The sequence below is a fragment of the Amblyomma americanum genome, chromosome 11, assembly GCF_052857255.1.
Source record: "Amblyomma americanum isolate KBUSLIRL-KWMA chromosome 11, ASM5285725v1, whole genome shotgun sequence".
NCBI lineage: Eukaryota > Metazoa > Arthropoda > Arachnida > Ixodida > Ixodidae > Amblyomma > Amblyomma americanum.
Genome location: NC_135507.1, coordinates 52,111,759 through 52,139,362, shown reverse-complemented (window position 1 = coordinate 52,139,362; position 27,604 = coordinate 52,111,759). Strand labels below are relative to the sequence as shown.

The window sequence follows — 27,604 nt, the reverse complement described above, 5'->3', positions numbered from 1 at the left end:
AGCGGGCGTGACCGGTAAAGGACATACCTATCCTGCGACCTTCGTCATGCTACGGCAATGTTCCTGGGAAGTGGTATTTGACATGAATTTCTGTAATAAGCATTAGGTGATCATCGACCTGCGACCCAAGTTGATGACGCTTTCGACGGACGGGTCCTTCCCTTCGATGAGAACTCTTTAACATTAAGTTGCTTTGAGTGTCCTGGAGGAAAAAGTGAGCGTCCCACCCCGCTACCCGCCGCGGTGGCTCAGTGGTTATAGCGCTAGACTACTGCTCCGGAGTTCCCGGGTTCGAACCCGACCGCGGCGGCTGCGTTTTTATGGAGGAATAACGCTAAGGCGCCCGTGTGCTGTGCGATGTCAGTGCAGGCTAAAGATCCCCAGGTGCTCGAAATTATTCCGGAGCCCTCCACTACGGCACCTCTTTCTTCCTTACTTCTTTCACTCCCTCTTTTATCCCTTCCCTTACGGCGCGGTTCAGGTGTCCAACGATACGTGAAACAGATACGGCGCCATTTCCTTCCCCAAAAACCAAGTTTCAATTTTCATTTTTGCACCCCGCTCAAGCGTACTAGTCACCATAGGTGCCACGGAAGCCGAGAAAATCGACGCTATCATCGAGGGGAACACGATTTGCTTCTAGACCAAGGGAATCGGTATCGCAAGAGGCAGCGCCGATTTCCGCAAAGGCCAAGCTGAAGTGCTGCTCACTAACTTCAGCGAAGACTACAGGAACGTCAACAAAGGAACCACGATCGCTTTGTTCGACGAGCGATCCGACGTACACGACGCTTTCGACCTCTCCGATAGAGTCTCAGAAGCTTCACCTAAGGAAGATCACGAGCCGGTTTTCGACATTAACGCAGCACTACCGCCGGACAAGACCAGATCCGCAGTCTGGTTCGAAGTTACAGCGAGTACTTCTCGTCATCACCGTAGGTGCGACAAACGCCGATTGCCAAACATCGCACTGTAACAGACCAGGACGCGCGACCTCTCCGTCAATGACCCTACTGTGTGTTGGCGCGAGAATGGCAAGTCATCCGGTACGAAGTGAAAGAAACGCTTCGCGACGACGTCATCCATCCGTCGAAGAGTACCTGGGCAGTTCCGGTCATCCCCGTGAAGAAGGACGGTAATCTCCGGTTCTTCGTCGATTGCCGCTTATTCAACAGCGTGACGACAAAAGATGTCTACCCACTTCCCCGCATCGACAATACGCTAGACCACCTACGCGACGCAAGATACTTGTCGTCCATGGACTTAAAGAGCGAGTACTGGCCAACCAAGGTCGCTGAAAGGGACCATGTCATTCTTCCATCCATCCATCCATCCATCCATCCATCCATCCATCCATCCATCCATCCATCCATCCATCCATCCATCCATCCATCCATCCATCCATCCATCCATCCATCCATCCATCCATCCATCCATCCATCCATCCATACATACATACATACGTACGTACGTACGTACATACATACATACATACGTACATACATACATACGTACATACATACATACGTACATACATACATACATACATACATACATACATACATACATACATACATACATACATACGTACGTACGTACATACATACATACATACATACATACATACATACATACATACATACATACACACACACACACACACACGTCCATCCATCCATCCATCCATCCATCCATCCATCCATCCATCCATCCGTCCGTCCGTCCGTCCGTCCGTCCATCCATCCATCCATCCATCCATCCATCCATCCATCCATCCATCCATCCATCCATCCATCCGTCCATCCGTCCATCCATCCATCCATCCATCCATCCATCCATCCATCCATCCATCCATCCATCCATCCATCCATCCATCCGTCCGTCCATCCATCCATCCGTCCGTCCGTCCGTCCGTCCGTCCGTCCGTCCAGAAGGCCGCCTTTGTCACGCCCGACGACCTCTACGAGTTCAAGGTAATGCCATTTGGACTTTGCTCCAGTAACGTTCCAGCGTTTAATGGACACAGTACTGGTGGGCCTCAAGTGAAAAACTTGTCTCGTATACTTAATGACGTTTTGGCCTACTAATCTACATTTGACGATCATCTTAAAAGGCTAGAAATCGTGCTAGAGTCAAACAAGTCATCAGGGCTGACGCTGAAGCCAGAGGAGTTCCATTTCGCTTACGAGAAGCTGCTGTTTCTAGGGCACATCGTAATCAATGAGAGAATAAAAGCTGGCCTGCAGAAAATCACCGCTATCGCGCAGTTTCCACAGCCGACGGATAAGAAAACTAAACGCCGATTCCTGGGACTCTGTGCGTATTACCGACAATTTGTGAAAAAAATTTTCCTGCATCGCCGGACCCTTGGCGCTGCTAACAAAGTTGGACGTGCCATTCAGTTGGGAAGCTCCGCAACATGAAGTGTTCTAGGAATTTAAGCATTCTTTGCAGTCGCCGCATGTGCTTGGACACTTGGACGAAAACAGCGAAGCCGAAATTCAAACCGATGCAAGCAGCGTGAGGCTAGGCGCCGTTCACGTCCACAAGCAGAAGGGTCGCGAGAGAACAATAGTGTACGCCAGGTGTTCATTTTCAAAAAAAAAAAACATCTCCTATGCTCTTTGGTTTCGGTGACTGTTGGCTTCAGTCATGTATATCAGCAATATCTAAGTATTCGTACATTAGGAACGACTGTAGTGTACGGACGAAAAACCTGTCATGCAAAAGCACATCGCCGAGTGGCAGAAGGGGTGTGTCCAGCACAAGGTAGCGGTCACCATTACTGTACTTGTGGCTCTGGTTAGGTAGGAAGAATTTTTGATGACAAAGGACAAATAAAACTAAAGGTGCGATATCAGAGCATGACTGTGGGAGGAAGAGCTTGGACCGCTTGCACGAATCAGATCAGAGAGCGTATTTCCCAGTACGGCTTTATTCACAGTGTGACCACGCGCAGGGATTTAGGAAAACAAAGGCTGATAAATATCTCACTTTGTGGGTGGACACCACACCTCAATCACGCCGTGAGGAAAAAATTAACGCAAACGTTGACGAAAAGCTTCCGCTGTCCGCAACCGTTCTTCTTTTTCATTTTACGCATTCTTGTTTGTGCGGTACTGCACCTACTGTCCACCTCTTTGTGGAAATCGTTTTCTTCGACACTGAAGCAACGGTATTCGCTCCCTAAGAATGTGGGCAGAAGACTGGACTGATCAGTTGCTATATTGCTACTGCTTTACTGATTTGCTTTTAACTGATAAGAGCGTTTAAAGTGGCGGTTTTAAACAACCATGCATGTTTTGTCGACAAAAGCACGCTGTAATACAATCTTGATAAGCCTTAACTGTTGTAAGGCAAGCGATGATCAAGGAGCTCATAGGAACCTGATATGAGAAGAACTGAACTTAAAACTATAAAAGTCTTACCCTGCCTGAGCTCGTAGTTTCAGATCCCTAAGAAGAAGCAGCCCAACAAAGCACAAGCCAGAATAGAAAGCACAGCTTCGGACATTCACAGCACAAATGTTAGGTAAGCAGAAATATCCGTAGAAAATCATTGGACGCTCTGAAAGCTCCCACAATGTTACATAATAAAGCACTTCTATATACCACGTAGGCCTTTCCGAACAGGCTAATGATGTAAAGTATTTTCGGAAAGAAAAGAAACGAAAATGATATTTCGAACGATAGCTCGTGAGGAGAACATAAGCAGTGATTTGTAGATGAATTATAGAAATGTATTTCCAGCTAGATGAGTCTTGGATTAGTCGTTTATGTACCCTTTCAGGAACAGCGAAACGAAGAACGAGTCAAAAGAAGTTTGGTTGTGCTACGTGAATACTAAGACGCCAGCTAAGCCGACCTGATTCTATAGAATTTTCTGAGCCTTGTAACAACAGCCCAATCAGTTCCAAAGAAGGACGAAGAAATGTGAGGAGCGCAGGTGATCCCGTAAAGCTCCGAATTAGTTTGAAAAGAATGAGAATATATGGGCAATTTTAAATGGTACTGTATTTGAATACCACGAGACGCTTACCGTGCCTGAGCTCGTCGTTTCAGTTCCCTAAAAATCATCAGAAGAGCCGGAGCAAAAGATGAAATAAGAGATTCAGTTCAGTTCTGAGATACCCTAGGAACAAAATTGGATTTTATCAAGTCCGCGCCTCCATAGGTAAGTCAGATTACAATTGTTGCTAAAAAGTGCTGTTGTGAAGCCGCTAGCACTTCATTACTCGCTAATATCATCAATGTATTCTGCATAACACTCTAGTTTAAACCTATTCTAATTATTAGAAGAGACGCGGTACTGCAGTGTAGTTTGGATTATGTGCTGATACTAACGGAAAGTCATCGATTCAACAACTCTACTGCACAGAAATGGAAAAGAGTGCTTTGCCTCGAATGAGACGCTTGTTTTGCGGACGCCCATTTAAGATACTCATGTAAAATTGCGAAAGAAAAAACAGATTGGCTGAGCTAAGCTCTGGATTCGCTTGTGGTGAAATTACAGCTAGAGGGGGCGTTTTTGGTTTGGGTATAGTATATTTAAGGTTTGTCTGCGTAATGTGACTCCCATGGAGAAGCCGTGCCGAACAATCAGCTACCCTCCACTACAGCATATCATGTGACCTCATATATGATCCAATTCCCAAATCTCCGCCTTTGACGAGAACGGGTTATCACTGACGACTGTGTTCACCAGTTCACTAACAACTTCGTGAAAATTCGCCGTTACTTTGCATAAGGCTTTGGACATTCATCGCCTTACCAATGCCAAATGAACGGGCTTACTGTAAGAACGGAGGAAACAATCAGCAACATGCTGTCAATGTACACTGTTTCAAATTACATGACCTCGGACCGCGTCTATGTTTACAACATACGCTTTCACAACCGCACGTCTCGAATTCAATCGGATCACTCGCTTAAACTCATTCAACCTTCTATGTGCATGCCCCTCCCCGCCCCCCCCCCCCCCCTTCCCCGGTATACCCTGAACACCATTCTGCCATTTTATGCAGGCCTTAATCGACACCCCTCCGTAACCGAGACTGTCTCCGAGAAGAAACCCGCCGCCTTGTCTGCCCTGTCAAACCGCCAATCGCCAGTAAAACATTCCATGCTATCGAACTGCTGAAATCCAGTTAGATCACTGCTGAATAAAGCAGAGTAACTAAGACACATAACTGCAATACCTAAACGAGCCAATTATTTTAACAAAGAAAGAGGATGTGTACCAATCTCATACAAAAACGATATATTTAGAGATTATTGACTGTAAAAGAATAATTCCAAACAATACAGGCATCAAAATTACTACGGCTAGGCTATGCTGACATATGGAGTTTACCGTGCCTGAGCTTGTCGTGTAAGTTTCCTGCGAAGAACCGACAAATAAAAGGACTGAAAGCAGACGATGGAGTAGTTACGCGCTTTGAAGGGACGAAAATAACCAGGCAGTTGCCTGTACCAGATTCCCTGCAATCGAACTCCAGCAAACCCACTTCGAACGCAACTGAAGAAAGAAGGAAAAAGGAGGACAGCGTAGCTCAGAAACTACAGCCGCCAATTATTTTGCCACAACAAGATGTATGAGAATATTTTCAAGAAATGCAATATCCTTAGGGCCCCGCCGCGGTGGCTCAGTGGTTAGGGCGCTCGACTACTGATCCGGAGTTCCCGGGTTCGAACCCGACCGCGGCGGCTGCGTTTTTCTGGAGGAAAAACGCTAAGGCGCCCGTGTGCTGTGCGATGTCAGTGCACGTTAAAGATCCCCAGGTGGTCGAAATTATTCCGGAGCCCTCCACTACGGCACCTCTTTCTTCCTTTCTTCTTTCACTCCCTCTTTTATCCCTTCCCTTACGGCGCGGTTCAGGTGTCCAACGATACGTGAAACAGATACGGCGCCATTTCTTTCCCTAAAAACCAAGTTTCAATTTTCATTTTTGCACCCCGCTCAAGCGTACTCGTCACCATAGGTGCCACGGAAGCCGAGAAAATCGACGCTATCATCGAGGGGAACACGATTTGCTTCTAGACCAAGGGAATCGGTATCGCAAGAGGCAGCGCCGATTTCCGCAAAGGCCAAGCTGAAGTGCTGCTCACTAACTTCAGCGAAGACTACAGGAACGTCAACAAAGGAACCACGATCGCTTTATTCGACGACCGATCCGACGTACACGACGCTTTCGACCTCTCCGATAGAGTCTCAGAAGCTTCACCTAAGGAAGATCACGAGCCGGTTTTCGACATTAACACACCACTACCGCCGGACAAGACCAGATCCACAGTCTGGTTCGAAGTTACAGCGAGTACTTCTCGTCATCACATTAGGTCCGACAAACGCCGATTGCCAAACATCGCACTGTAACAGACCAGGACGCGCGACCTCTCCGTCAATGACCCTACAGTGTGTTGGCGCGAGAATGGCAAGTCATCCGGTACGAAGTGGAAGAAACGCTTCGCGACGACGTCATCCATCCGTCGAAGAGTACCTGGGCAGTTCCGGTCATCCCCGTGAAGAAGGACGGTAATCTCCGGTTCTTCGTCGATTGCCGCTTATTCAACAGCGTGACGACAAAAGATGTCTACCCACTTCCCCGCATCGACAATACGCTAGACCACCTACGCGACGCAAGATACTTGTCGTCCATGGACTTAAAGAGCGAGTACTGGCCAACCAAGGTCGCTGAAAGGGACCATGTCATTCCATCCATCCATCCATCCATCCATCCATCCATCCATCCATCCATCCATCCATCCATCCATCCATCCATCCATCCATCCATCCATCCATCCATCCATCCGTCCATACGTACGTACGTACATACATACATACATACATACGTACGTACGTGTACGTACGCACATACATACATACGTACACACACACACACACACACACACACACACACACACACACACACACACACACACACACACACACACACACACACACACACACACACACACACACACACACACACACACACACACACACACACACACACACACACACACACACACACACACACACACACACACACACACACACACACGTCCATCCATCCATCCATCCATCCATCCATCCATCCATCCATCCATCCATCCATCCATCCATCCATCCATCCATCCATCCATCCATCCATCCATCCATCTATCCGTCCGTCCGTCCGTCCGTCTGTCCATCCATCCATCCGTCCGTCCGTCCGTCCGTCCGTCCATCCATCCATCCATCCATCCATCCATCCATCCATCCATCCATCCATCCATCCATCCATCCATCCATCCATCCATCCATCCATCCATCCGTCCGTCCATCCATCCATCCGTCCGTCCGTCCGTCCGTCCGTCCAGAAGGCCGCCTTTGTCACGCCCGACGACCTCTACGAGTTCAAGGTAATGCCATTTGGACTTTGCTCCAGTAACGTTCCAGCGTTTAATGGACACAGTACTGGTGGGCCTCAAGTGAAAAACTTGTCTCGTATACTTAATGACGTTTTGGCCTACTAATCTACATTTGACGATCATCTTAAAAGGCTAGAAATCGTGCTAGAGTCAAACAAGTCATCAGGGCTGACGCTGAAGCCAGAGGAGTTCCATTTCGCTTACGAGAAGCTGCTGTTTCTAGGGCACATCGTAATCAATGAGAGAATAAAACCTGGCCTGCAGAAAATCACCGCTATCGCGCAGTTTCCACAGCCGACGGATAAGAAAACTAAACGCCGATTCCTGGGACTCTGTGCGTATTACCGACAATTTGTGAAAAAAATTTTCCTGCATCGCCGGACCCTTGGCGCTGCTAACAAAGTTGGACGTGCCATTCAGTTGGGAAGCTCCGCAACATGAAGTGTTCTAGGAATTTAAGCATTCTTTGCAGTCGCCGCATGTGCTTGGACACTTGGACGAAAACAGCGAAGCCGAAATTCAAACAGATGCAAGCAGCGTGAGGCTAGGCGCCGTTCACGTCCACAAGCAGAAGGGTCGCGAGAGAACAATAGTGTACGCCAGGTGTTCATTTTCAAAAAAAAACATCTCCTATGCTCTTTGGTTTCGGTGACTGTTGGCTTCAGTCATGTATATCAGCAATATCTAAGTATTCGTACATTAGGAACGACTGTAGTGTACGGACGAAAAACCTGTCATGCAAAAGCACATCGCCGAGTGGCAGAAGGGGTGTGTCCAGGACAAGGTAGCGGTCACCATTACTGTACTTGTGGCTCTGGTTAGGTAGGAAGAATTTTTGATGACAAAGGACAAATAAAACTAAAGGTGCGATATCAGAGCATGACTGTGGGAGGAAGAGCTTGGACCGCTTGCACGAATCAGATCAGAGAGCGTATTTCCCAGTACGGCTTTATTCACAGTGTGACCACGCGCAGGGATTTAGGAAAACAAAGGCGGATAAATATCTCACTTTGTGGGTGGACACCACATTTCAATCACGCCGTGAGGAAAAAAATAACGCAAACGTTGACGAAAAGCTTCCGCTGTCCGCAACCGTTCTTCTTTTTCATTTTACGCATTCTTGTTTGTGCGGTACTGCGCCTGCTGTCCACCTCTTTGTGGAAATCGTTTTCTTCGACACTGAAGCAACGGTATTCACTCCCTAAGAATGTGGGCAGAGGACTGGACTGATCAGTTGCTATATTTCTACTGCTTTACTGATTTGCTTTTAACTGATAAGAGCGTTTAAAGTGGCGCTTTTAAACAACCATGCATGTTTTGTCGATAAAAGCACGCTGTAATACAATCTTGATAAGCCTTAATTGTTGTAAGGCAAGCGATGATCAAGGAGCTCATAAGAACCTGATATGAGAAGAACTGAACTTAAAACTAGAAAAGTCTTACCGTGCCTGAGCTCGTAGTTTCAGATCCCTAAGGTGAAGCAGCCCAACAAAGCACAAGTCAGAATAGAAGGTGCTGTGTCGGACATTCACAGCACAGATGTTAGGTAGGCAGAAGTATCCGTAAAAATCATTGGACGCTCTGAAAGCTCCTACATTGTTACATAATAATGCACTTCTATATACCACGTAGGCCTTTCTGAACAGGCTAATGATGTAAAGTATTTTCGGAAAGATAAGAAAGGAAAATGATATTTTGAATGATAGCTCATGAGAAGAACTTAAGCAGTGATTTGTAGATGAATTATAGAAATGTATTTCCATCAAGATGAGGAGTCTTGGATTAGTCGTTTATGTGCCCTGTCAGGAACAGCGAAATGAAGAACGAGTCAAAAAAGTTTTGTAGTGCTACGTGAATACTAAGACACCAGACAAGAGGACCTGATTATATAGAATTTTCTGAGCCTTGTAACAACAACCAAATTAGTTCTGAAGAAGGACGAAGAAATGAGAACAGCGCAGGTGATTCCGTAAAGCTCCGAATTAGTTTCAAAAGAATGAAAATACATGGGCAATTTTAAATGGTACCGCATTTGAATACCACGAGACGCTGACCGTGCCTGAGCTCGTCGTTTCTGTTCCCTGAAAGAAATCATCAGAAGATTTGGAGCAAAAGATGAAATAAGAGATTCAGTTCAGTTCTGAGATACCCTGGGAACAAAATTGGATTTTATCAAGTCCGCGCCTCCATAGGTAAGTCAGATTACAATTGTTGCTAAAAAGTGCTGTTGTGAAGCCGCTAGCACTTCATTACTCGCTAATATCATCAATGTATTCTGCATAACACTCTAGTTTAAACCTATTCTAATTGTTAGAAGAGACGCGGTACTGGAGTGTAGTTTGGATTATGTGCTGCTACTAACGGAAAGTCATCGATTCAACAACTCTACTGCACAGAAATGAAAAAGAGTGCTTTGCCTCGAACAAGACGCTTGTTTTGCGGACACCCATTTAAGATACTCATGTAAAATTGCGAAAGAAAAAACAGATTGGCTGAGCTAAGCTCTGGATTCGCTTGTGGTGAAATTACAGCTAGAGGGGGCGTTTTTGATTTGGGTATAGTATATTTAAGGTTTGTCTGCGTAATGTGACTCCCATGGGGAAGCCATGCCGAACAATCAGCTACCCTCCACTACAGCATATCATGTGACCTCATATATGATCCAATTCACAAATCTCCGCCTTTGACGAGAACGGGTTATCACTGACGACTGTGTTCACCAGTTCACTAACAACTTCAAGAAAATTCGCCGTTACTTTGCATAAGGCTTTGGACATTCATCGCCTTACCAATGCTAAATGAACAGGCTTACTGTAAGAACGGAGGAATCAGCAACATGCTGTCAATGTACACTGTTTCAAATTACATGATCTCAGACCGCGTCTATGTTTACAACATACGCTTTCACAACCGCACGTCTCGAATTCAATCAGATCACTCGCTTAAACTCATTCAACCTTCTATGTGCATGCCCCTCCCCGCCCCCCCCCCCCTTCCCCGGTATACCCTGAACACCATTCTGCCATTTTATGCAGGCCTTAATCGACACACTCCGTATCCGAGACTGTCTCCGAGAAGAAACCCGCCGCCTTGTCTGCCCTGTCAAACCGCCAATCGCCAGTAAAACATTCCATGCTATCGAACTGCTGAAATCCAGTTAGATCACTGCTGAATAAAGCAGAGTAACTAAGACACATAACTGCAATACCTAAACGAGCCAATTATTTCAACAAAGAAAGAGGATGTGTACCAATCTGATACAAAAACGATATATTTAGAGGTTATTGACTGTAAAAGAATAATTCCAAACAATACAGGCATCAAAATTACGACGGCTCGGCTATGCTGACATATGGAGTTTACCGTGCTTGAGCTTGTCGTGTAAGTTTCCTGCGAAGAACCGACAAATAAAAGGACTAAAAGCAGACGATGGAGCAGTTACGCGCTTTGAAGCGACGAAAATAACCAGGCAGTTGCCTGTACCAGATTCCCTGCAATCGAACTCCAGCAAACCCACTTCGAACGCAACTGAAGAAAGAAGGACAAACGAGGACAGCGTAGCTCAGAAACTACAGCCGCCAATTATTTTGCCACAACAAGATGTATGGGAATATTTTCAAGAAATGCAATATCCTTAGGGGCTATTCACTCTATAGAAATATGGAAATGAAATGTGGCACCGAGATTATCACGGATCGGCTAGGCTGCCACAAAGAGCATCCCGTTCTTGAGCTTTTGTTCGCCTGTCCTACGAAGGAATGACCGATGAACCTAGAAAAAAACTGTCGTATTTGCATGCATTAAAAGAAAAAAGAAACCAGAAATTGAATAAAAAATTATCAGCAATCGACCTGCAGCCAATCGAGTTCGATCGCTGCTAAATAAAGGAGAAAAGAAGACACCACACCTCAGTGCCCAGAGCCGCAAAAAATTTTATAAGAGAAAGAGAATGTGTACCAACCTAAATATATATATGCTGTATCTAAGGAATACCGGAAATGAAAAACTAATGGAAAAGGATGGCGGCAGCTAGAACATGACAAATCGTATAGCCCGTCAAGAGGAGCTTACCGTGCCCGAGCTTGTTGTTTCAGTTCCCTGTAAAGAATCGCCCAATGAAACGAATCAGAACGGAAACTGCCATAGTCGTGTGAGGTCAATGGAGAAAAAGCAACAGCCTTTAGACAGGAAAAGAAAACAATTACATGCAATCAAAGTGCAGCAAGCCAAGTTCGAGTGCTTCTGATTAAACCTGGGGAAGCGAGGATAGCATACCTTAGTGCCTTGAGCCACCAATTATTTTCTCGCAGAAAGAGGATATGTACCAAGTTGAGAAAAAAATCACCTATCTAGGGACAACCGACAGTGCAAGAATAATAGAAAAGCATAGCGGCAGCTTGAACATGACAGATCGTATATCCCTCCAAGAGGAGCTTACCGTGCCCGAGCTTGTTGTTTCAGTTCCCTGTGAAGAAACGACCAAAGGAACGAGTCAAAACGGAAACTGCCTTATTCGTGAGCCGTCAACAGAGAAATATAATGCGCCTTTTGACAGTAAAACAATTACATGCAATCAAACTGCAGCAAATCCAGTTCGAATGCTTCTGATTAAACCTGGAGAAACGAAGACAGCATACTTTAGTGCTTCGAGCTGCAATTATTTTCTCACAGAAAGAGGATGTGTACCAGGTTGCGAGAAAATGATATATCCAAGGACTACCGACCATGAAAAAATAATAGAAAAGAATGGCGGCAGCTAGAGCATGACAGATCGTATATCCAACCAAGAGGAGCTTACCGTGCCCGAGCTGGTTGTTTCAGTTCCCTGTGAAGAAGCGACCAGTGAAACGAGTCAGAACGGAAACTGCCATCATAGTCTTGAGCAGTCAAGAGGGAAAGAAACCGCCTTTCGAAGTAAAACAATTACATGCACTCAAACAGCAGGAAAGGCAGTTCGAATGCTTCTGATTATACTAGGATCAGCGAGGACAGCAAACCTTAGTGCCTTGCGTGGCAATTATTTTCTCACAGAAAGAGGATGTGTACCAGGTTGCGAAAAAAATGATGTATCTAAGGACTACCGACCAAGAAAAAATATTGGAAAAATATGGCGGCAGCTAGAACATGACGGATCGTATATCCCTCCAAGAGGAGCTTCCCGTGCCTGAGCTGGTTGTTTCAGTTCCCTGTGAAGAAGCTACCATTGAAACGAGTCAAAACGGAAATTGCCACCATAGTCGTGAGCAGTCAATAGAGAAAATGAAACCGCCTTTTGACAGTAAAACGGTTACTTGCAATCAAAATGCAGCAAATGCAGTTCGAATGCTTCTGATTAAAAAAGAAGTGAGCACAGCATACCTTAGTGAATTGAGCCGCAATTATTTTTTCACCGAAAGAGGATGTGTACTAGGTTGCGAGAAAAATGATGGATCTAAAAACTACCGACCATGAGCAAATAATGCAAAAGGATGGCGGCAGCTAGAGCATGCAAAATCGTATAGCCCGTCAAGAGGAGCTTACCGTGCCTGAGCTGGTTGTTTCAGTTCCCTGTGGAGAAGCGACCAGTGAAACGAGTCAGAACGAAAACTGCCATAGATGTGTGCAGACAATGCAGAAATAGAAACCGCCTTTTGATAGTAAAATAATTGCATGCAATCATTCTGCAGAATATCTAGTTCGAATGCTTCTGATTAAACCAGGAGACGTGAGCACAGCATAGGTTACTGCCTTGAGCCGCACTTATTTTCTCACAAAAACAGGCTACGTACCAGGTTGAGAGAAAAATTACGTATCTAAGGACTACCGACCATAAAAAATATTGGAAAAGGATGGCGGCAGCTAGAACATGACAGATAGTATAGCGTGTCAAGAGGAGCTTAGCGTGACCGAGCTTGTTGTTTCAGTTCCCTGTGAAGATGCGACCAAAGAAACGAGTCAAAACGAAAACTGCCATATTCGTGACCAGTCAATAGAGAAAATGAAACCGCCTTTTGACATTAAAACAGTTACATGCAATCAAACTGCAGAAAACTAAGTTCGAATGCTTCTGATTAAACCAGGAGAAGCGAGCACAGCATACCTTAGTGACTTGAGCCGAAATTATTTTCTCACAAAAACATGATATGTATCAGGCTGAGAGAAATATTATGTATCTAAGGGCTACCGACCATGAAAAAATATTTGAAAAGAATGGCGGCAGCTTGAACATGACAGATCGTATATACCTCCAAGCGGAGCTTACCGTGCCCGAGCTTGTTGTTTCAGTTCCCTGTGAAGAAGCGACCAAAGAAACGAGTCAAAATGGAAACTGCCATATTTGTGAGCAGTCAATAGAGGAATAGAAACCGCCTTTTGACAGTAAAACAATTACATGCAATCAAACTGCGGCAAATCCAGTACGAATGCTTCTGATTAAACCTGGAGAAGCGAGGAGAGCATACCTTAGTGCTTTGAACCGCAATTATTTTCTCACAGAAAGAGGATGTGTACCATGTTGCGAGAAAAATGATGTATCTAAAAACTACCGACCATGAAAAAAATATTGGAAGAGAATGGCGGCAGCTTGAACATGACAGATCGTATATCCCTCCAAGAGGAGCTTACCGTGCCCGAGCTTGTTGTTTCAGTTCCCTGTAAAGAATCGCCCAATGAAACGAATCAGAACGGAAACTGCCATATTTGTGAGCAGTCAATAGAGGACTAGAAACCGCTTTTTGACAGTAAAACAATTACATGCAATCAAACTGCGGCAAATCCAGTTCGAATGCTTCTGATTAAACCTGGAGAAGCGAGGAGAGCATACCTTAGTGCTTTGAACCGCAATTATTTTCTCACAGAAAGAGGATGTGTACCATGTTGCGAGAAAAATGATGTATCTAAAAACTACCGACCATGAAAAAAATATTGGAAAAGAATGGCGGCCGCTTGAACATGACAGATCGTATATCCCTCCAAGAGGAGCTTACCGTGCCCGAGCTTGTTGTTTCAGTTCCCTGTGAAGAAGCGACCAAAGAAACGAGTCAATACGGAAACTGCCATATTTGTGAGCAGTCAATAGAGGACTAGAAACCGCCTTTTGACAGTAAAACAATTACATGCAATCAAACTGCGGCAAATCCAGTTCGAATGCTTCTGATTAAACCTGGAGAAGCGAGGAGAGCATACCTTAGTGCTTTGAACCGCAATTATTTTCTCACAGAAAGAGGATGTGTACCATGTTGCGAGAAAAATGATGTATCTAAAAACTACCGACCATGAAAAAAATATTGGAAGAGAATGGCGGCAGCTTGAACATGACCGATCGTATATCCCTCCAACAGGAGCTTACCGTGCCCGAGCTTGTTGTTTCAGTTCCCTGTGAAGAAGCGACCAAAGAAACGAGTCAAAACGGAAACTGCCATATTTGTGAGCAGTCAATAGAGGACTAGAAACAGCCTTTTGACAGTAAAACAATTACATGCAATCAAACTGCGGCAAATCCAGTTCGAATGCTTCTGATTAAACCTGGAGAAGCGAGGAGAGCATACCTTAGTGCTTTGAACCGCAATTATTTTCTCACAGAAAAAGGATGTGTACCATGTTGCGAGAAAAATGATGTATCTAAAAACTACCGACCATGAAAAAAATATTGGAAAAGAATGGCGGCAGCTTGAACATGACAGATCGTATAGCCCTCCAAGAGGAGCTTACCGTGCCCGAGCTTGTTGTTTCAGTTCCCTGTGAAGAAGCGACCAAAGAAACGAGTCAAAACGGAAACTGCCATATTTGTGAGCAGTCAATAGAGGACTAGAAACCGCCTTTTGACAGTAAAACAATTACATGCAATCAAACTGAGGCAAATCCAGTTCGAATGCTTCTGATTAAACCTGGAGAAGCGAGGAGAGCATACCTTAGTGCTTTGAACCGCAATTATTTTCTCACAGAAAGAGGATGTGTACCATGTTGCGAGAAAAATGATGTATCTAAAAACTACCGACCATGAAAAAAATATTGGAAAAGAATGGCGGCAGCTTGAACATGACAGATCGTATATCCCTCCAAGAGGAGCTTACCGTGCCCGAGCTTGTTGTTTCAGTTCCCTGTGAAGAAGCGACCAAAGAAACGAGTCAAAACGGAAACTGCCATATTTGTGAGCAGTCAATAGAGGACTAGAAACCGCCTTTTGACAGTAAAACAATTACATGCAATCAAACTGCGGCAAATCCAGTTCGAATGCTTCTGATTAAACCTAGAGAAGCGAGGAGAGCATACCTTAGTGCTTTGAACCGCAATTATTTTCTCACAGAAAGAGGATGTGTACCATGTTGCGAGAAAAATGATGTATCTAAAAACTACCGTCCATAAAAAAAATATTGGAAGAGAATGGCGGCAGCTTGAACATGACAGATCGTATATCCCTCCAAGAGGAGCTTACCGTGCCCGAGCTTGTTGTTTCAGTTCCCTGTGAAGAAGCGACCAAAGAAACGAGTCAAAACGGAAACTGCCATATTTGTGAGCAGTCAATAGAGGACTAGAAACCGCCTTTTGACAGTAAAACAATTACATGCAATCAAACTGCGGCAAATCCAGTTCGAATGCTTCTGATTAAACCTAGAGAAGCGAGGAGAGCATACCTTAGTGCTTTGAACCGCAATTATTTTCTCACAGAAAGAGGATGTGTACCATGTTGCGAGAAAAATGATGTATCTAAAAACTACCGACCATGAAAAAAATATTGGAAGAGAATGGCGGCAGCTTGAACATGACCGATCGTATATCCCTCCAACAGGAGCTTACCGTGCCCGAGCTTGTTGTTTCAGTTCCCTGTGAAGAAGCGACCAAAGAAACGAGTCAAAACGGAAACTGCCATATTTGTGAGCAGTCAATAGAGGACTAGAAACCGCCTTTTGACAGTAAAACAATTACATGCAATCAAACTGCGGCAAATCCAGTTCGAATGCTTCTGATTAAACCTGGAGAAGCGAGGAGAGCATACCTTAGTGCTTTGAACCGCAATTATTTTCTCACAGAAAGAGGATGTGCACCATGTTGCGAGAAAAATGATGTATCTAAAAACTACCGACCATGAAAAAAATATTAGAAGAGAATGGCGGCAGCTTGAACATGACAGATCGTATATCCCTCTAAGAGGAGCTTACCGTGCCCGAGCTTGTTGTTTCAGTTCCCTGTAAAGAATCGCCCAATGAAACGAATCAGAACGGAAACTGCCATATTTGTGAGGAGTCAATAGAGGAATAGAAACCGCCTTTTGACAGTAAAACAATTACATGCAATCAAACTGCGGCAAATCCAGTTCGAATGCTTCTGATTAAACCTGGAGAAGCGAGGAGAGCATACCTTAGTGCTTTGAACCGCAATTATTTTCTCACAGAAAGAGGATGTGTACCATGTTGCGAGAAAAATGATGTATCTAAAAACTACCGACCATGAAAAAAATATTAGAAGAGAATGGCGGCAGCTTGAACATGACAGATCGTATATCCCTCTAAGAGGAGCTTACCGTGCCCGAGCTTGTTGTTTCAGTTCCCTGTGAAGAAGCGACCAAAGAAACGAGTCAAAACGGAAACTGCCATATTTGTGAGCAGTCAATAGAGGACTGGAAACCGCCTTTTGACAGTAAAACAATTACATGCAATCAAACTGCGGCAAATCCAGTTCGAATGCTTCTGATTAAACCTGGAGAAGCGAGGAGAGCATACCTTAGTGCTTTGAACCGCAATTATTTTCTCACAGAAAGAGGATGTGTACCATGTTGCGAGAAAAATGATTTATCTAAAAACTACCGACCATGAAAAAAATATTGGAAGAGAATGGCGGCAGCTTGAACATGACAGATCGTATATCCCTCCAAGAGGAGCTTACCGTGCCCGAGCTTGTTGTTTCAGTTCCCTGTAAAGAATCGCCCAATGAAACGAATCAGAACGGAAACTGCCATATTTTTGAGGAGTCAATAGAGGAATAGAAACCGCCTTTTGACAGTAAAACAATTACATGCAGTCAAACTATGGCAAATCCAGTTCGAATGCTTCTGATTAAACCTGGAGAAGCGAGGAGAGAATACCTTAGTGCTTTGAACCACAATTATTTTCTCACAGAAAGAGGATGTGTACCATGTTGCGATAAAAATGATGTATCTAAAAACTACCGACCATGAAAAAAATATTGGAAGAGAATGGCGGCAGCTTGAACATGACAGATCGTATATCCCTCCAAGAGGAGCTTACCGTGCCCGAGCTTGTTGTTTCAGTTCCCTGTAAAGAATCGCCCAATGAAACGAATCAGAACGGAAACTGCCATATTTTTGAGGAGTCAATAGAGGAATAGAAACCGCCTTTTGACAGTAAAACAATTACATGCAATCAAACTGCGGCAAATCCAGTTCGAATGCTTCTGATTAAACCTGGAGAAGCGAGGAGAGCATACCTTAGTGCTTTGAACCACAATTATTTTCTCACAGAAAGAGGATGTGTACCATGTTGCGATAAAAATGATGTATCTAAAAACTACCGACCATGAAAAAAATATTGGAAGAGAATGGCGGCAGCTTGAACATGACAGTTCGTATATCCCTCCAAGAGGAGCTTACCGTGCCCGAGCTTGTTGTTTCAGTTCCCTGTGAAGAAGCGACCAAAGAAACGAGTCAAAACGGAAACTGCCATATTTGTGAGCAGTCAATAGAGGACTGGAAACCGCCTTTTGACAGTAAAACAATTACATGCAATCAAACTGCGGCAAATCCAGTTCGAATGCTTCTGATTAAACCTAGAGAAGCGAGGAGAGCATACCTTAGTGCTTTGAACCGCAATTATTTTCTCACAGAAAGAGGATGTGTACCATGTTGCGATAAAAATGATGTGTTTAAAAATTACCGACCATGAAAAAATAATGGAAAAGGATGGGGGCAGCTAGAGCATGACAGATTGTATAGCCTGTCAAGAGGAGCTTACCGTGCCCGAGCTTGTTGTTTCAGTTCCCTGTGAAGATGTGACCAAAGAAACGAGTCAAAACAGAAACAACCATATTCGTGACCAGTCGATAGAGAAAATGAAACCGCCTTTGAGATTAAAACAGTTACATGCAATCAAACTGCAGAAAATTCAGTTCGACTGCTTCTGATTAAACCAGGGGAATGGAGCACAGCATACCTTAGTGACTTGAGCCGCCATTTTTTTTCACAGAAAGAGGATGTGTACCAGGCTGAGAGAAATATTCTGTATCTAAGGGCTACCGACCATGAAAAAATATTGGAAAAGAACGGCGGCAGCTAGAGCATGGCAGATCGTATACCCTTCCAAGCGGAGCTTACCGTGCCCGAGCTTGTTGTTTCAGTTCCCTGTGAAGAAGCGACCAGTAAAAGTAGTCAGAACGGAAATTGCCTTAGAAGTGTGCATTCAATGGAGAAAAAGAAACCGCCTTTTGACAGTAAAATAATTATATGCAATCACTCTGCAGTAAATCTAGTTCGAATACTTCTGATTTAACCAGGAGAAGTCAGGGCAGCATAGCTTTGAGCCTTGATCCGCAATTTTTTCCTCAAAAAACAGGATATGTACCAGGTTGCGAGAAAAATTACGTATCTAAGGACTACCGAGCATGCCATCCATGACAACATGTTGGAAAAGAATCCTGCCAAGAGGAGCTTACAGTGCCCGAGCTTGTTGTTTCAGTTCCCTGTGAAGAAGTGACCAATGAAACGAGTCAAAACGGAAATTGCCATCATTGTCGTGAGCAGTCAATAGAAATAATGAAACTGAATTTTGACAGTAAAACAGTTACATGCATTCAAACTGCAGCATATCCTGTTAGAATGCTTCAGATTAAACCATGAGACGCGAGGACAGCATATGTTAGTTTCTTGATTCGCCAATTATTTTCTCAGAGAAAGAGCATGTGTACCAAGTTGAGAGAAATATGCAATATCTAGAGACAGGGGATTGCATATTGCAACCGCGCATAACGACGAGAGACGAAGTGAAGAATGCACAAGACTCGACGGGGAAGTTCAACTGATGTTGACTACAAAGAAAGCCACATATATACAAGATTGGCAATCACACCTGATAAACAGCAGACCTCATCACGTGACACTGACATGTGGGCGCGCGTGGCACAGGTTAGCATCAAGATAGTTGAATTCCTTCTTGGATAAGGATACGGAAGTGGTGCTTATGCAACGGTCATTTTCTTTTCCAATGCTTTATGCTTCAATAGTTTGCCTGCTAAGCTGGGTCAGTAATTTTTTCAGGACAATTGTTTCTCGGAAACAGGGCTTGCAGTTACGGCAATGGCGACAATGTTTCGCCAGTTGACCGCCCCCCGCGAATGATTCAACGGCTGCGCGGTGCTCCAGAAGTCTAACATTCAGGCAACATCCTGTTTGCCCTATGTAACAATTCCCACATTTGAGGGGTATTCGGTACACCGCCCCTGTTTTGCAGGGAACGAACCTGTCTACGTGCTTAGTGCGGCACCCGTTCTTTTTTCCATTTCCCTGCACCATATTGCACATGCCTGAAAGCTTCTTGGGCGCCGTGAAGAACACCGGGACCTCACATTTTATGGCCACTTTTTTGAGGCGATGTGAAATCTGGTGGAAGTACGGCATAGCCACGGGTCTCCGGCGGTGCGGTTCTTCACTTAGGCAGTGCTTCGGTGGGCATCGAGCTTCCTTGGCAAGGGATTCTATCACCGAAGTTACATGCTCACAAGGAAAACCCGCACTAGTCAGTCGTTGGAACTGAAATTGCACGCTGTTCTGCATTTCATGTGGGCAAGACTTATCAAGAGCGGCGCGCGGGCAGTATTTGCTGTTCCTCTTTTTATAAGCTTTGAATGAGCTGACTCGTGGTTTAAAATACCCTTTTTTGAGCGAGGCTGGTACGTCCAGGACACCTGGGTTCACTAGTACTCGTAACAGTACAGATGTCCAAAAACTGCAAGCATCCCTGCGACGGCAACTCATACGTGAAGCTCAGCCCAAAGGCACACTCACTAAATATTTGAAGAATTTGGTTCACTACTGTAATGACCCTTTCTCGAGATACGCCTTTCAAGAAAATGGCATAATCGTCTACATGTCTAAAAATCTTAGCCGAGAGGGCTGTGTCAAGGTTAGCAGCGATTCGCTTGTCACCGTGTGATAAAAGGATGTCACTTAACAAAGGGGCAATACATGAACCGATGCAAACACCATGCTTCCACCAGATTTCACATCGCCTCAAAAAAGTGGCCATGAAATGTGAGGTCCCGGTGGTCTTCACGGCGCCCAAGAAGCTTTCTGGCATGTGCAGTATGGTGCACGGAAATGGAAAAAAAGAACGGGTGCCGCACTAGGCATGTACACAGGTTCGTTCCCTGCAAAGCAGGGGTGGTGTACCGAATACCCCTCACATGTGGGAATTGTTACATAGGGCAAACTGGACGTTGCACGAATGTTAGGCTTTTGGAGCACAGCGCAGCCGTTGCATCATTGGCGGGGGGCGGTAAACTGGCGAAAAATTGCCGCCATTGCCGTAACTGCACGCCCAGGTTCCGAGACACAACTGTCCTGAAAAAATTACCGACACAGCTTAGCAGGGAAATTTTTGAAGCCTACAGCATTAGAAACGAAAATGACCGTTGCATGAGCACCACTTCCGTATCCTTATCCAAGAAGAAATTCAACTATCTCGATGCTAACCTGTGCAACGCGCGCCTGCATGCCAGCGTCACGTGATGGTGTCCGCTGTGTATCAGGTGTGATTACGAATCTTGTATATATGTGGTCTTCCTTGTAATAAACCTCAGTTGAGGTTCCGAGTCGTGTCGTGTGCATTCTTCCCTTCGTCCCTCGTCGTTTTGGGCGGTTGCAATATGCACTCCCCTGTTAACCACATACTAGCCCGCCTTTGCCTTTTAAATATCTAGAGACTACTGACCATGCAAAAATAACGAGAAACCATGGCGACAGCAAGAATACCACTAATCGTATAACCGCCATGAGAAACTTACCGTGCCCGAGCTTGTTGTTTCAGTTCTCTGTGAAAAGAAGCGACCAATGAAACGAGCCAAAACGGGAACTGCCATATTCGTGAGCAGTCAATGGAGAAATAGAAACCGCCTTTTGAAATTAAACCAATTACATGCAATAAAACTGCAGCAAATCCAGTACGAATGCCTCTGAATAAACCTGGAGAAGTGAAGACAGTATACCTTAGTGCCCTGAGCCGCCAATTATTTTATCATAGAAAGAGGATGTGTACCAGGTTGCAAGAGAAATGAGGCATCTAAGGACTACCGACCATGAAAAAATAATGGAAAAGGATGGCGGCAGCTAGAACACGACAGATCGTATGGCCTGTCAAGAGGAGCTTACCGTGCCCGAGCTTGTTGTTTCAGTTCCCTGTGAAGAAGCGACCAGTGAAACGAGTCAAAACGAAAACTGCCTTCAAAGTCGTGAGCAGTCAATAGGGAAAAAGAAACCGCATTTTGACAATAAAGTAATTACATGCAATCAAACTGCAGCAAATCTAGTTCGAATGATACTGATAAAACCAGGAGAAGCGAGGGCAGCATACCTTAGCGCCTTGAGCCGGCAATTATTTTCTCACAAAAACAGGATATGTACCAGGTTGAGAGAAAAAATACGTATCTAAGGACTACCGACCATGAAAAAATAATGCAAATCATGGGGGCAGGAAGATTATGACGGATTGTATGAACCATTAAGAGGAGCTTACCGTGCCCGAGCTTGTTGTTTCAGTTCCCTGTGAAGACGCGACCAATGAAACGAGTCGATGCGGAAATTAGCATAGTCGCGTCCAGTCAATCGAGAAAAAGGAACCGCCACTCTCCAGTAAAACATTCCAAGGAATCTAACTGCAGCAAGTGCAGTTCGAGTTCTACTGTTTAAAGCAAGAGACACGTGGACAGAATTCCTCGATGCCTAAATAGCAAATTTTTTTATGAAAGAAAGAGGTTGTGTACCTACTGCCTAGAAATAAGATACCTTTAGAGGCTATCGAGACTACAAGTTATTATAAAGCATAGCGGCACCAAGATTGAGACGGAACGGCTATGGTGCCGTGGTGAGCTTACCGTGCCTGAGCTTGTCGTTACAGTTCCCTGTAAAGATCCGGCCAATGAAACGAGTCAAGGTGGAACTGCCATAGTCGTGAGCAGTCAATAGAGAAATAGAAACCGTCTTTTGACAGTAAAACAATTACATGCAATCAAACTGCGGCAAATCCAGTTCGAATGCTTCTGATTAAACCTGGAGAAGCGAGGACAGCATACTTTAGTGCTTTGAGCTGCAATTATTTTCTCACAGAAAGAGGATGTGTACCAGGTTGCGAGAAAAATGATGTATCTAAGGACTACTGACCATGAAAAAAATAATGAAAAAGGATGGCGGCAGCTAGAACATGACATCGTATAGCCCGTCAAAAGGAGCTTACCGTGCCCGAGCTTGTTGTTTCAGTTCCCTGTGAAGAAGCGACCAGTGAAACGAGTCAAAACGAAAACTGCCGTCAAAGTCGTGAGCATTCAATAGAGAAAAAGAAACACCCTTTTGACAGTAAAACAATTAAATGCAATCAAACTGCAGCAAATCGAGCTCGAACGCTTCTGAATAAAAGTGGAGAAGAGGGGACAGTGTTACTTTGTTCCTTGAGCCGCCAACTATTTTCTTACAGAAAGAGGATGTGTACCAAGAGAGAGAAATATGATATATATAGAGACTACTGACCATGCAAAAATAATGGGAAAGCATGGCGGCAGCAAGTTTACCACGAATCGCATAACCCCCAAGAGGAGCTTACCGTGCCCGAGCTGGTTGTTTCAGTTCCGTGTGAAGAAGCGACCAAAGAAACGAGTCAGAACGGAAACTGCCATCATACTCTTGAGATGTCAAGAGGGAAAGAAACCGCCTTTCGAAGTAAAACAATTACATGCACTCAAACAGCAGGAAAGGCAGTTCGAATGCTTCTGATTATACCAGGATCAGCGAGGACAGCAAACGTTAGTGCCTTGCGTAACAATTATTTTATCACAGAAAGAGGATGTGTACCAGGTTGCGAAAAAAATGATGTATCTAAGGACTACCGACCAAGAAAAATAATGGAAAAATATGGCCGCAGCTAGAACATGACACATCGTATATCCCTCCAAGAGGAGCTTACCATGCCCGAGCTGGTTGTTTCAGTTCCCTGTGAAGAAGCGACCAGTGAAACGAGTCAGAACGGAAACTGCCATCATAGTCTTGAGCAGTCAAGAGGGAAAGAAACCGCCTTTCGAAGTAAAACAATTACATGCACTCAAACAGCAGGAAAGGCAGTTCGAATGCTTCTGATTATACCAGGATCAGCGAGGACAGCAAACGTTAGTGCCTTGCGTGGCAATTATTTTCTCACAGAAAGAGGATGTGTACCAGGTTGCGAAAAAAATGATGTATCTAAGGACTACGGACCAAGAAAAAATAATAGAAAAATATGGCGGCAGCTAGAACATGACAGATCGTATATCCTGCCAAGAGGAGCTTACCGTGCCTGAGCTGGTTGTTTCAGTTCCCTGTGAAGAAGCGACCATTGAAACGAGTCAAAACGAAAACTGCCACCATAGTCGTGAGCAGTCAATAGAGAAAATGAAACCGCCTTTTGACAATAAAACGGTTATTTGCAATCAAACTGCAGCAAATGCAGTTCGAATGCTTCTGATTAAGCCAGACGTGAGCACAGCATACCTTAGTGAATTGAGCCGCAATTATTTTCTCACCGAAAGAGGATGTGTACTAGGTTGCGAGAAAAATGATGGATCTAAAGACTACCGACCATGCAAAATTAATGAAAAAGAATGACGGCAGATAGAGCATACAAGATCGTATAGCCCGTCAAGAGGAGCTTACCGTGCCTGAGCTGGTTGTTTCAGTTCCCTGTGAATAAGCGACCAAAGAAACGAATCAAAATGGAAACTGCCATATTCGTGAGCAATAAAAGGAGAAATCGAAACCGTTTTTTGACAGTAAAGCAATTACATGCAACCAAACTTTAGTAAATCCAGTTCGAATGGCGCCGATTAAACCTGGGGAAGCGAGGACAGCATACCTTAGTGCTTTGAGCCGCAATTATTTTCTCACAGAAAGAGGATGTGTACCAGATTTAGAGAAAATTGATGTATCTAAAAACTAACGACCACGCAAAATTAATGAAAAAGAATGGCGGCAGATAGAGCATGACAGATCGTATAGACTGTCAAGAGGAGCTTACCGTGCCCGAGCTTGTTGTTTCAGTTCCCTGTGGAGAAGCGACCAGTGAAACGAGTCAGAATGAAAACTGCCATGTTTGTGAGCAGTCAATAGAGGACTGGAAACCGCTATTTGACAGTAAAACAATTACATGCAATCAAACTGCGGCCAATCCAGTTCGAATGCTTCTGATTAAACCTGGAGAATCGAGGAGAGCATAGCTTAGTGCTTTGAACCGCAATTATTTTCTCACAGAAAGAGGATGTGAACCAGGTCGCGAGCAAAATGATGTGTTTAAAAATTACCGACCATGAAAAAATAATTGAAAAGGATGGCGGCAGCTAGAGCATTACATATTTTATAGCCTGTCAAGAGGAGCTTACCGTGCCCGAGCTTGTTGTTTCAGTTCCCTGTGAAGAAGCGACCAAAGAAACGAGTCAAAACAGAAACTGCCATGTTTGTGAGCAGTCAATAGAGGACTGGAAACCGCTATTTGACAGTAAAACAATTACATGCAATCAAACTGCGGCAAATCCATTTCGAATGCTTCTGATTAAACCTGGAGAATCGAGGAGAGCATAGCTTAGTGCTTTGAACCGCAATTATTTTCTCACAGAAAGAGGATGTGAACCAGGTCGCGAGCAAAATGATGTGTTTAAAAATTACCGACCATGAAAAAATAATTGAAAAGGATGGCGGCAGCTAGAGCATTACATATTTTATAGCCTGTCAAGAGGAGCTTACCGTGCCCGAGCTTGTTGTTTCAGTTCCCTGTGAAGATGCGACCAAAGAAACGAGTCAAAACAGAAAGAACCATATTCGTGACCAGTCGATAGAGAAAATGAAACCGCCTTTGACATTAAAACAGTTACATGCAATCAAACTGCAGAAAATTCAGTTCGACTGCTTCTGATTAAACCAGGGGAAGGGAGCACAGCATGCCTTAGTGACTTGAGCCGCAATTATTTTCTCACAAAAACATGATATGTATCAGGCTGAGAGAAATATTATGTATCTAAGGGCTACCGACCATGAAAAAATATTTGAAACGAATGGCGGCAGCTTGAACATGACAGATCGTATACCCTTCCAAGCGGAGCTTACCGTGCCCGAGCTTGTTGTTTCAGTTCCCTGTGAAGAAGCGACCAGTAAAAGTAGTCAGAACGGAAACTGCCTTAGAAGTGTGCATTCAATGGAGAAAAAGAAACCGCCTTTTGACAGTAAAATAATTACACGCAATCACTCTGCAGTAAATCTAGTTCGAATGCTTCTGATTAAACCAGGAGAAGTCAGGGCAGCATAGCTTTGAGCCTTGAGCCGCAATTTTTTCCTCAAAAAACAGAATATGTACCAGGTTGAGAGAAAAATTACGTATCTAAGGACTACCGACCATGCCAACCATGACAACATATTGGAAAAGAATCCCGCCAAGAGGAGCTTACAGTGCCCGAGCTTGTTGTTTCAGTTCCCTGTGAAGAAGTGACCAATGAAACGAGTCAAAACGGAAATTGCCATCATTGTCGTGAGCAGTCAATAGAAATAATGAAACTGAATTTTGACAGTAAAACAGTTACATGCATTCAAACTGCAGCATATCCTGTTAGAATGCTTCAGATTAAACCATGAGAAGCGAGGACAGCATATGTTAGTTCCTTGATTCGCCAATTATTTTCTCAGAGAAAGAGCATGTGTACCAAGTTGAGAGAAATATGCAATATCTAGAGACAGGGGAGTGCATATTGCAACCGCGCATAACGAGGAGAGACGAAGAGAAGAATGCACAAGACTCGACGGGGAACTTCAACTGATGTTTACTACAATGAAAGCCACATATATACAAGATTGGTAATCACACCTGATAAACAGCAGACATCATCACGTGACACTGGCTTGTGGGCGCGCGTGGCACAGGTTAGCATCAAGATAGTTGAATTCCTTCTTGGATAAGGATACAGAAGTGGTGCTTATGCAACGGTCATTTTGTTTTCCAATGCTTTAGGCTTCAAAAGTTTGCCTGCTAAGCTGGGTCAGTAATTTTTTCAGGACAATTGTGTCTCGGAACCAGGGCTTGCAGTTACGGCAATGGCGACAATGTTTCGCCAGTTGACCGCCCCCCGCGAATGATTCAACGGCTGCGCGGTGCTCCTGAAGTCTAACATTCAGGCAACATCCACTTTGCCCTATGTAACAATTCCCACATTTGAGGGGTATTCGGTACACCACCCCTGTTTTGCAGGGAACGAACCTGTCTACGTGCTTAGTGCGGCACCCGTTCTTTTTTTCCATTTCCCTGCACCATATTGCACATGCCTGAAAGCTTCTTGGGCGCCGTGAAGAACACCGGGACCTCACATTTTATGGCCACTTTTTTGAGGCGATGTGAAATCTGGTGTAAGTACGGTATAGCCACGGGTCTCCGGAGGTGCGGTTCTTCACTTAGGCAGTGCTTCGGTGGGCATCGAGCTTCCTTGGCAAAAGATTCTGTCACCAAAGTTACATGCTCACAAGGAAAACCCGCACGAGTCAGTCGTTGGAACTGAAATTGCACGCTGTTCTGCATTTCATGTGGGCAAGACTTATCAAGAGCGGCCCGCAGGCAGTATTTGCTATTCCCCTTTTTATAAGCTTTGAATCAGCTGACTGGTGGTTTAAAGTACCCTTTTTTGAGCGAGGCTGGTACGTCCAGGACACCTGGGTTCACTAGTACTCGTAACAGTACAGATGTCCAAAAACTGCAAGCATCCCTGCGACGGCAACTCATACGTGAAGCTCAGCCCAAAGGCACACTCACTAAATATTTGAAGAATTTGGTTCACTACTGTAATGACCCTTTCTCGAGATACGCCTTTCAAGAAAATGGCATAATCGTCTACATGTCTAAAAATCTTAGCCGAGAGGGCTGTGTCAAGGTTAGCAGCGATTCGCTTGTCACCGTGTGATAAAAGGATGTCACTTAACAAAGGGGCAATACATGAAC

General features: G+C 44.5%; 1 protein-coding gene and 1 long non-coding RNA gene across 2 annotated transcripts in view; both read right to left on the bottom strand.

The window, feature by feature from the left end:
- LOC144109618 (uncharacterized) overlaps positions 1-27,604 on the bottom strand; it is a 128,011-nt gene that overhangs the window by 17,825 nt on the left and 82,582 nt on the right. The window lies entirely within an intron of this gene.
- Positions 12,565-13,811, bottom strand: LOC144111474 (uncharacterized). The gene is made up of 3 exons (XR_013310057.1): positions 13,651-13,811; positions 12,930-12,956; positions 12,565-12,595 (listed from the first exon to the last, which is right to left on the bottom strand). It is a non-coding gene; the product is annotated as an uncharacterized LOC144111474 (long non-coding RNA).